At 41.9% G+C, this 11,892-nt stretch overlaps 1 protein-coding gene across 2 annotated transcripts in view; it reads left to right on the forward strand.

Moving 5' to 3' along the window:
- Positions 1 to 11,892, forward strand: part of NEURL1 (neuralized E3 ubiquitin protein ligase 1) — a 132,182-nt gene that overhangs the window by 101,340 nt on the left and 18,950 nt on the right. The window lies entirely within an intron of this gene.

Genomic DNA, 11,892 nt, shown 5'->3' on the forward strand with positions numbered 1-11,892 from the left:
GAGCATAGATTGTCCTCAGAAATTCTGACTACCTAATACCCAGGTATACATGCTTATTATTCCTAGTGGCAGAAAAAGCACGTTATCACGATTACTCAAGACAGTAGCATGTTCTTACCCCATTGCTGTTCTTGTCTGAAAATAGTCCAGAATCCTACTAATGTGTGCAACTACAAAGTAGTCAAGCAGCATCATGGGTTCCTTGCTGTAGACTCCTGACCTACAAGAGCTCAGTTACATGGGGGCAGATGGCACTGATAGAAGTGTTACATTTTAGCTTCCTGATTTTTAAATTGTACTTGTTTCATATGTTACTTTTACCCAACATGGAGACTCATTAATCCTGCAGTTGGGATAAGTATTCTTCCTAGAGTCCTTGAAGGGATGAGATTTTTCAAAAGCTGCTCAAAATGACTTTGAGGGTTAAGGTTTCTGCTGTGCAGAATTTGTAATATCAATGTCTGTTGATGAGGCTGTCAAAGACTGTCTTCAGCTTTTGATGCTCATACCCTTGGTATACTAAATAACAGCAGCTATAAGTTATTTGCAAATTCTCCAAAAGGCTTTAAACCCATTACTGGATGTTGTTGGTGAATTATATAATGGGTAATCTAGTAACAACACTATGAGTATAACAGTGCAAGAGCTCATAAGATGCCCTGAATCCACAGCCTGTGGGGGGTGGGGAAGACTATTGAATTACTTGGTCATTCAGAGGCAAGGTAGTTATTATTGCACACTGCTACTAATATGGGAGGAATAGTAATATTCTAAAGTGGTGCCTAATATACGTAGTTTTATTTTCACTGTGAGAGAGGGTGTAGATTTCATACTCTTTGTATCTGGAGCACTTTGCATATTGCACCCCCCCCCCCCAAATAAAGTGGTTGTAATGGGACTCAGTTCTGGGGTGGGGGGAGGGAGCATTTAAAGAGAAAGAGATCCAATATGTCTGTGGTGATTGTCACCGCTAACTGCTTCTGACTTATGCAGCAACAGCTTCTGTTTTAAGGAGGCAAAGATGTCACAAGTCAGTGACTCTTAAACATTGTTCCTAAGGGGACATGTCAGTGGAATGTCGTGGTGGTTCCAGTTGGCTGGCTCAGAACTTTTACCTGGTAAATTTTAACCCCTTCTGACACATAGTTACAAAATCCATTGCAGCCACAAGGTTTCCAAAATTCACTCAAATGTGTTTTTGTGTCAGAATAGTGTAAGGATAGGGGGTGGGGGGAATCCAACTTTTAAAAAGTATTAACAGTCATGAAAACAGTTGTGGGTGTTCCCAGGTGAAGAGGTGGTTCTCTAATGTCCAATATGCTGTGGAGAAGGTGGTTGTTTCTGATCGCCCACTGTTTGAAACAGAGTGCTGGACTGGGTAGCCTGTGGTTTTATTCTGCAGATATATGTCATCAGCTTGAGTTCACAACTGCATGGAGGAGGGAAAAAAACTTCACCTTTTGGTTGGTACTGGCCTCATGTCCTGTTACAGTGATGGAGACGAATGTGCAGATTCAGTTTCATTGTGCCTGTCTGTCTCCCTCTCCCCCCCCCAAGAGCTTTCAGGAGACTAGTGAAACACAAGTAGGACCCACAACAAAATGGTACCATGTGGCATGCTCATGTTCAGGGTTACAGTCAACCAATCAGCCAGGAAACTCCCTTCCCTTCCCCCAATCCCATTTTCTGTTTCTCAACCAATAGCTCTCAGCATTCTGTGGCCACTGAGTTATCATTGTGCTTAAAAAAATAACTCTTCATTACCTCCCACCCTATATTTTGCATACTTCTGCAAATCTTGGTATTCTCCCAAGCTTGCTGGCACCCCATATGTGTGGATGATGTTATTGTGTCTACATTGGTATTCAGAGAATGAGCTCCTTAATAGTAGATAGGACTGACAGTAGACTGAAGTATTAAAATCATGATCATTTTATGTCCTTCTTATGTCATTAACCTTTTCTGACAGATGGCACTCAAAATGTAATAATTTACCGTATTTTTCGCACCATAGGACGCACTTTTTCCCTCCTAAAAAGCAAGGGAAAATGTGTGTGCGTCCTATGGAGCGAATGCAGGGGGGGAGGCAGGCGGGAAAAGCCCCCAAGAGCCGCACACAAGCTCCGTGCGCTCTTGCGGGCTTTTCCACAGGAGGGAGAAGGGACTGACTGGCCGCATCAGTCCCTTCTCCCACCTCCCAGGAAAGCCAGGAGAAGCCGTGCAGCCCTTTTAAAGTGCACGCGGCTTCTGCCGGTTTTGCGGGAGGTGGGGGAATTCCCCCACCTCCCAGAAAAGCCAGGAGAAGCCGCGCAGCCCCTTTAAAGAGCTCACGGCTTCTGCGGGCTTTTGCGAGAGGTGAGGGAATCCCCCCACCTCCCAGGAAAGCCAGAAGAAGCCGTGCAGCCCTTTTAAAGTGCGCGCGGCTTCTGCCGGTTTTGCGGGAGGTGGGGGAATTCCCCCACCTCCCAGAAAAGCCAGGAAAGCCCTGCGCAGCATCTCCCGGCAAGGAGAGGCTGCGCGGGGCTAAAGGGGAAGGCAAAACAGCGAGCGGGATCCACCCCGCTCGCTGCCTTGCCTTCTTCCATAGCCGCGCGCAACCCCTCCGCAAGGAGAGGCTGCGCGGGGCTAAAGGGGAAGGCAAAACAGCGAGCGGGATCCATCCCGCTTGCTGCCTTGCCTTCTTCCATAGCCGCGCGCAACCCCTCCGCAAGGAGAGGCTGCGCGGGGCTAAAGGGGAAGGCAAAACAGCGAGCGGGATCCATCCCGCTTGCTGCCTTGCCTTCTTCCATAGCTGCGCGCAACCCCTCCGCAAGGAGAGGCTGCATGGGGCTATGGCTTCTTTAGCCCTGTGCAGCGTCTCCCGGCAAGGAGAGGCTGCATGGGGCTAAAGGGGAAGCCAAAACTTGGCTTGCTCCATAGCTGCTCACAACCCCTCCGGCAGGGAGAGGTTGTGCGCACCCTGTACGCTGCTCTTTGGGGCTGGGGGGGAAAAAAGATTTTTTTCTTGATTTCCCCCCCTAAAAACTGGGTGCGCCCTATGGTCCGGTGCGCCCTATGGTGCGAAAAATACGGTAAATTGAGTGCATGTTAATAATTTTTCATAAAGACACCAGTTTGGTATCAAGAAAGGAAATAATGAAATGATCCCCTTTCTTTTTACATTTTTAGAAACTGGATTTGAAGGGTTAGCTCTAACTATAGTGCAATGCTCACATACCTTATTCTTGCACATGAGCATTAAGAACTTTCTTACTTATTATGAAGTGGTTTACAGTGTAAACAAATTAACAAGTTCCAAAACCCTCTCCTGGCTGCCAGATGGATTTCACACAGAGGATGCTTATGAATTTTGTAAATAATTTCTTTGCATAATATAAATATGACATTTTTAGAAATCAAGGAATGATGGCATAATGTTTATGCTATTCTTAAGAACATGATTCTTCTAGAACATGAGAAAGAAAACAAATGGTATTTCAACCATTTTATTGGCTTAATGAAAAATGTTTCCTGAGGGAACTTGTATCAGCTTACTCCTAGGAAATTGTGCATGGGATTGCAGTCATACTGATAATCATAAAGTGGATTTTATGCATTGTACCACTGCTCTTTGAGTAGTGTGTAATAGTGGATCAACATAACTCACTTCATTTTAAGGACTGTCTTGGAGGTATGATGAACTCCTGTGCTCCAGAATTTACCACTAGACCACTGATTCTGCTCTTATTTGGCACTTGAGAGAGCAGTATGTCCAAGTGTAGTAGAACTACCATGCTGTTTCTATCCTGGGCTTCTGGCTTTCCTGTTTCCTATTTGTCACACCTAATACTGCTCTGGTCTCCTTCTTGTTGAGAGGCAAATGCCCTTCTATGTGGGTGAATGGGTAGATAGCTAGCAGTAATGCTTTAGTTACTTTTGTATGGTGTTCAGTGGTTACGTATCGGGTCATATTCTTCATGCTGACAATTAACATGGGAGTGGGAATCAGCATTCTATTTCACATCAAAAGCAGATACCAACAGTACTTAATAAAAAGTAAGGATTGGCTGCTGAAGAAAGATTTGGGATCACATTTGGGTTGCTGGAGCACATGGAAATCAGCACAGAATAATTGACACCACTTAAAGGATTTCTACGTGCATGATGTTTAATATAATTTTGTACATAGTGTTGGAGCCTCTGGAGGAAAATGGGGAGTGGGGGAGGATGAATAGCATACTTCAAATACTCTGGCCTTTGATCTGTTTCCATCGTACTGGGATGAGGGAAGCAAACAGCAAATATCAACAGAAGCTATAGGCTGTGTCAATTTGTGCACCAGTGCACTTGAGTCATCTCAGATTCCTGTGTCACACTCTCCATAGCAACCTGCTTTCGGCATTAAACTATCCATCCATCCAAATAGCTATTAGCGTAGATGCTTACTCTGCTGGTGCCCAGGAAACCTGACGCTCATGTAAAACTGCTACGAACGAGATTTAAAACGTTATTCAGTTGAAAAACAAGACAATCAAAAGGCTGGTTCCTACATGGATCACTTCCTTTTGAACAATTCAAAAGTTGAGAATGTGCACACTTGATTTCGTTTGTGCTTTACAACTTGGGAGATTTCCCATGGTTTGATTGCCAGAAAGGCATTGCAGTGGTGTGGCAGTCCAAAAAAATTTCCACCTCCAAAGTACTGTTGTTCAGTGAATACGTGACATGCTTTTTCTTCTTGCTTTTTTACCTGTATATTTCTGGTAGTGGCTATGTGGTATTGCTTATGGAATAAGCTCACTGATCTGGAAAAAATTAAATCTAATAATAATAATAAATTTTATTTATATCCCGCCCTCCCCAGCCGAAGCCGGGCTCAGGGCGGCTAACAACAATAAAACAGTACAAAAGTACAGCATAAACAACATTCTAAAATCATTCATTATAAAATTGATTAATTCTAGCCACTGGCAACTATTGGGCCAGAGCTCCGCGAAGATTGCCGAGGGAGGGAGTCAGGCTGTGCCCTGGCCAAAGGCCTGGTGGAACAGCTCTGTCTTGCAGGCCCTGCGGAAAGATGTCAAGTCCCGCAGGGCCCTGGTCTCTTGTGACAGAGTGTTCCACCAGATCGGAGCCACAGCCGAAAAAGCCCTGGCTCTAGTTGAGGCCAGCCTAACTTCTCTGTGGCCTGGGACCTTCAAGATGTTTTTATTTGAAGACCGTAAGTTTCTCTGTGGGGCATACCAGGAGAGGCGGTCCCGTAGGTACGAGGGTCCTAGGCCGTATAGGGCTTTAAAGGTTAAAACCAGCACCTTAAACCTGATCCTGTACTCCACCGGGAGCCAGTGCAGCTGGTATAGCACCGGGTGAATGTGATCTCGCAGCGAAGACCTCGTAAGGAGTCTCGCCGCGGCATTCTGCACCCGCTGGAGTTTCTGGGTCAGTCTCAAGGGCCGCCCCACGTAGAGCGAGTTACAATAATCCAGTCTGGAGGTGACCGTCGCGTGGATTACAGTGGCTAGGTCAGGGCGAGAGAGGTGAGGTAATAAAGGAATGTAGATTAAGTTGAGTGGAGTTCAAGTTTGCTTATGTCCTTTCCACATGTGACAAGGTGGAGGCATAATGCTAGATGTTGATATAACTTACTTTGCAGAAACTTTTACAAACTTAAATATCTGTTCATTGTCTTTTTTTTAATGAAATACAAATATCACAAAATGAGCAATTAGGCAAGAGTGGTCCATCCAGTTATATCAGTCATAGCTCCTGAGGTGGAATTTGATATTTGTTAAGAGGATAAGAGGATGGGGCGTAGGATTTAATAGCAGGTGAGAAGCAAGATCCCTGGATCACATGTGGCCCTTTCTAATCACTAGACCTACAAATGAGATCAAGCATCTTCATCTGTTTTGAATACATTCCATCATTTTCAAGATAAAAACTGGAAAAGTGCTACAAAATGTTTTCATCTTGAGCATGGGGGTTGGAAGTACAGTTTCTTCAACTATATGTCGCCTCAGATATGGTCTCACGGCACAGCAGGCCACCATTTTGCTGAAGCTAAGCTGATCTGGGTCTGGTTAGTGCCTGGATGGATGTAGATGAAATCCATATTTCTTCTACTCAAGTCCCATCTTGAAAGGTTACAAACATAAGAAAATACATAATCACAGCAATTTGCCTCTTGGTTTCCTGCACTTCTGCACTTCTTCATCCTTTGTATATTTATGCTAGAGGTTTGAAATGGCCAGGTGCCTTTTAGCTAGCTACACAAAGATTACCGTATATTTGGCACTGGGAGTAGCAAGGAAGTAGGCATAGACCCTAAAGAGTGACCTACTCAACCCCAAAAGATTCCAATAAATAAATGCATATTTCTTTGTTTTGTTTTGTTTTGTTTTAGTAGTACACTATTTTATTTGACAAGTGGGCAGGAACTTGATCATTTCGATCCATTGGCTACCTGAACTGCAGCTGCATGCCATATTTACTGCACCATGGTGAAAGCAGCTTTATAATGTTACAGGATGTTTTTTATAGATACAGTGCTACCTCAGGTTAAGTACTTAATTTGTTCCGGAGGTCCGTACTTAACCTGAAACTGTTCTTAACCTGAAGCACCACTTTAGCTAATGGGGCCTCGCCGCGCCGCCGCAGCCCGATTTCTGTTCTTATCCTGAAGCAAAGTTCTTAACCTGAAGCACTATTTCTAGGTTAGCGGAGTGTGTAACCTGAAGCGTATGTAACCTGAAGCGTATGTAACCCAAGGTACCACTGTATGTTCTCACACCCCAGTCTGTGTTAACCAAAATGTGTGAGATTATCCACAAAGAATGAGAACTTGTGACAGTCCTGGCAGGTATCGTATGGACATTAAATATGAATATTAAATAGGAATCAAACATTAATCAAAATATTTTCACTACATGTACATATTAGCAAGAAATATTAAAAATACAAGCTTAACCCAGTTTCCTTCCCTTTTGCATTTTTTTTCAGGAATCTATCAGGTAAAATACAGATGAACAGATAAGTAATTATGTTGGCAAATACTGATTAGAAAACACAGCTAAGTGGAAACATTTGGAGAACAAGGTAGAAAAGGCAAACATGAGAAACCACCTATATTAAGTTGAATTTAATATGAATCTAACTCATATTTTCATCCTTCTTAATACTTCTGTGAGGTTATTCAATCTGAACATGAAGGAAAGATGACTAAATAGGCTGTTTAGGGGGCAAGAAATGTGCAAACTTAAGTGAATTTGTCCAGCAAGCATTCATGCAGAGGCTTCGGTCTGTAACAACACAAGCATGCTTCAAGTGCAGTTCCTGTATTAAAAGTATACATACATACATACATACATACATACATACATACATACATAATTTTATGTGTATCGCTGATGAACAAAAGTTACCAGCTGGCCTGCCAAGATTCTCTCTCAAGCACTCATCAGCCCAACATACAATGCAAATTCACCAAATAGTTGAGCTTTTCAGACGCATCATTTGGCATGGATAGCTATAGATGCCCTTCATTGGTTCCCTTCTTCTTTCAACCAGCGCTTGGAGCTAGAGTTACAGATTAGAGCTGCTGTTTCAGCTATTTGCTTTGCAGCTGTTCCTGATGCAAAGAACATTTAAATTGACATTAATAAATAAGACTAGCAAATGATTCATCTTAGGTCTTCAGCATTTTCTTTTTTACTTTCCTGTAATATAATTTGTACACGTATGCAAAAAGTGCATATCTTAATATAGTTTCCAAATGTTGACTTGTGCGTTTGCAGTAGGTTTGCCTGGGAAATGAGCACTTATTTGGGCAAAAACTGGTATCACTTAAATTGCTTCTGTTACAAGGAAGACATTCTGGGCCACTTGGCTCATGTCCATGAATGTTAATCATCCGACCATCTCTCTTATGCTTCCTAGTGAATGCTTTTGAGAGTCTCAGATGGTATCTGCAGAAAAGCATTTAAGCACATGTGCAAACTCATTTATTTGTTCCTGAAATGCAGCCAAATTGGCCAAATGGCATGAAGGAAGCATGAAAATTCTGAACATGCCCTTTGGGTTGACATTGGATGCAGAATAAGACTCCTGAGTTAGAACATTGGCATGGAAAACTTGCGTCTTTGAAGTAGCAGTTTGAATCCTTCCTGGTGCCATTAAAAATAATCAGAAGTGCTCACAAACATTTTGGCAACTGGTGTATCTGTTATGAAATGGAAAGTATTCTACAGTTATTTATTATAGAAAGTACAGACCCAATCAGCTGATAGGTTCTGCACTTTAGATGCCTCCATGCTTGAGTATCAATATATTTGCAATTGCCCTTTACACAGTCAATCTGGTTATTTTATCATAATTGTATAGTTCTCATTATACCAGATCTGACACAAAGTGCCAATAATGCTGTTGAGTCTGTTAGTTCTGCCTTGCTTCTTTCTAGTAATCATGGCTTTCTACATTCTGGTGTTACATTTGCCTGCATCATCTGCTTTTTCTTGTTCTGCTGTAATGTCTTATCTACATTACCGAGGCATTGTTTTAATAATCTCAGTGCAGAAGATTGCTTTGCTCCTCCATACATTCTTGTTAACTGGACTGGTTCCAGACAGGGACAATGTTTTAGAGAGTGGCACAGTCATGGCTCCATTTCTGCAAAGGTCCCACTGTCTCAGTAGCCCTGCCATTCTCACCTTGCATACAGAGCACGGCAAGCACAGGCAGAGGGTCATGCAGGGTGTTAGAATAATTGCATGGTTAGCAACCCCATGTGTTATTGTTGTTAAGAAAAGTGTGTTGGGGGGAAGTTGTAATTTTCATGGGGATTGCAGTGCATGGAAAAGAGAGATTTAACTCTCCCTTGCCCAGGCCAGTGGTTCCAGTGATTTTTACATTAGCATTGGATTTTGCACCAGAGAAGTGGTGTCCTTTCTTCTAGCAACCTGTATGCATGGTGCTTCAGAACTCAAATACTGTCTGAATGGGATATGGGGTAGACTACAGTATGCTTTTTCTAGGTGATCGCAATATTAAGTGGGAGAATGTATCCTACTCTCTTAAGATTTCTATCACCTCTTTCTTACCTCATAAAATGGGAATGAGATTGTAGAATACTGAGCTGACAAATGGGCTGTTTTAATTTAATGCATTTCTAAACTTTTAATTACCGAAGTTTCTAAACTTCAGGTTACAGGTGAGGGCTACAACTTTTAAATGTTTTCCTGTGTTTAAAATCCCTGCCGTTATACAGCTAGTGCAATGAGGATAAAAATCAGCCCAACCTAGCCCAGTTCCTGATAATTTACCATTTTCTTTATAAAGTGAGTTTTAAAAAGTATCTTTCAAAAGTAGCGTGCACACACACACACACACACACACACACACACACACACACCACTTGAAGTAGAACAATACTCCATGCTGCTACATGTGGGAACCAGGTCTCTGAGTGATTAGGCCCAGTGCAGGCTTTTCTTTCTCCTAACGCTCACTGCAGAGTGCAAGTGTGTGGAGTTTGGCTGAGGAGGAAGGGGTTAAATTGACCCTCACTGGGCACTGCCATTAGGATGAGAATGGACCTGGTATATTTTTTTAAAAAAACACACACACACAACAACACCCGAATGTGGCTGCTAACTGTTCAATTAGAATGATGTCTAATTTAGGCTTCAGACAACTTCAGTGAGTTGGATAAGGCAGGTTAATCCAAACTTTATACCGGGGTGGCTGTGGTGGGGAATTGCTAAGGGATTGTGACAGCTGTCCTTGAATGGCTGCATTCATACTTCTGCTTATAGTGAGCAACAGACTAATTACTTAGCCTTAGGAGTAAACCATAAGCGTGAACAAGCCCTGTAGCTGAAATGTTCTTTACAAACCAAATCAAAGACAGATGGCTTGCCTGTCAGCACTCACTTGAGACATACTTTTGTGGTCCTAAGGGAAGTACTTCACTGAAACAAAAAAGCTGGCAAGACAACAACCCTGGTGAGGTGTCTTGTTGACTGGAAGCGCTATCAGTGAGCAGCCCACAAATCATAGCACGATGGCGACATCATAGCATGATGGTGACATCATAGCACGATGGTGTTAATAGTGTCATGCTGCCCTTCATTAAAACATACGGCTAGAAAAGAGGTTTCATTAATGAAAATATTACTTGCACAAATCAGCAGGGGTCATAAATGATGTCATAGAATCATAGAATTGTAGAGTTGGCCATTGTAAAGGTTGTGGTAAAGCTTCAAATGGCCCCACGCACAGCAACTATGCCACACCCACCCAGTACATAAAACCTAGCAGATTGTATACATAGAAAAAGTACTCCTGAAGGTGTGGAATGTCAATTGCAATTCTGCTTGTGGCTGAAAAGGTCCCTCTGTATGTTATTGGACAGCACTTTCCATCATACCTGGCCATTGGCTGGTGGAAGGTATCCAACAACTTCAGGAGAGCATCCCATTGACTATATAATATTTGCCAGGCTCTATCTTTTTATTGTTTTAGAAAGCTAGTAAAAAACTGAGTTATTTTAAATGGTCTGTTCAAAAAACATTTCCATGATTTTCTTTTTTAAAAAGAGTTTTTAAGGTTCTTCATTGCATTCTGTGTGTAGTGCTTTTTGTTGTTGTTTTTACTGTGCTAATATGGGATTATGGTGATGATTTAGTTTTTCCTGATTTGCTGTCTGCTTTCTGTTACTTTTGAAAATATGACAAGATAAAATAAAAATAAAAAGTAGATAAAATGCATGAGAAACTTTACCTGAAATCCAGATAAAATACTGATCCAACCTCACTATCCTCTGTACTAAACTGTAGAACAAATACAGTCTAAAGTATATTGAGGGGGGAAACACAGAGCACATAACATTTGACGTTCATCATGACTGTCTTATTGGAGTCAGTGAGATTTATATTAGCCACAACTGAGTCCCACTCCAGTACTTTCTGTTGTACTAATCTTAACTCAGTTTTGCTGAATGAATGAATTTGAAATGTTTATTCATTTCTTTTTTTAAATTAATGAGTTGTGTTCTCTGCCACAGTGGCACCCAAATGGAACTGATAACAAAAACATAAAACTATAATAAAAATACAGTAAAATACTATTTAAAAAACTGGGTTGGACTACAACTTATTCCTGCTTAGAGTAGACCTATTAAAATCAGTTGGAATTAAGTAAGCCATGACTAAATTCCCTCATTGATTTCAGTAGTTCTACCCTTAAGTGAGATCAAGTCTAGATCCAACCCTATGTCCCCAGAAGTTGCATTGAGTGCCATGGAATTTACTCCCAGGTAGTATAGGATTTCATCCTAAGGACAGCAGTAAATTTAAGAGTACATCAACATTGTAAACAGTCACCAGTAAACTAGGCATTTCTCACAACTTCTGAGTGGAGCTAGAGCCATTATTCTCATCTTGGATATGCATTTGCAAGACCACTTTGTGTGAACCAGTTATCCTTTTATATGGCATAACTCCACTTTCCCCACTCAGCTGGAAAGAAAGGGAATGTGTTTGGACAAGCATAGCTGTGGATTCACCCTCCTCTTTCTAAAACGTTAAAGACAAATACCTGCTCAGCTGTCCTTTTCATTTTTACCATGAAACGTATTCTAGATGTCGACAGAGTGTAACTTTTCAGGGCTCTCCAGCAATCTGCCAGTGGTTTCTTGATGGATCCTGCTTATATACTATCTGATTCACTTTTCCAAGTGTTGCCCCCCACCCTCAATATCTGATACTGACTCAGAGAGAATCTGCCTGAAATGGTACTTGAAATGTTTACAGAGATGATTTCACTGGAAAATGGACTGATCTGACTGTTTTATCATGTAGAAGGGGAAACACATTGGTCACAGCAAAAGCTTGCATTGCTCATAGAGGAACTGATAAT

Source organism: Podarcis muralis, chromosome 6 (genome assembly GCF_964188315.1).
Source record: "Podarcis muralis chromosome 6, rPodMur119.hap1.1, whole genome shotgun sequence".
NCBI classification, from domain to species: domain Eukaryota; kingdom Metazoa; phylum Chordata; class Lepidosauria; order Squamata; family Lacertidae; genus Podarcis; species Podarcis muralis.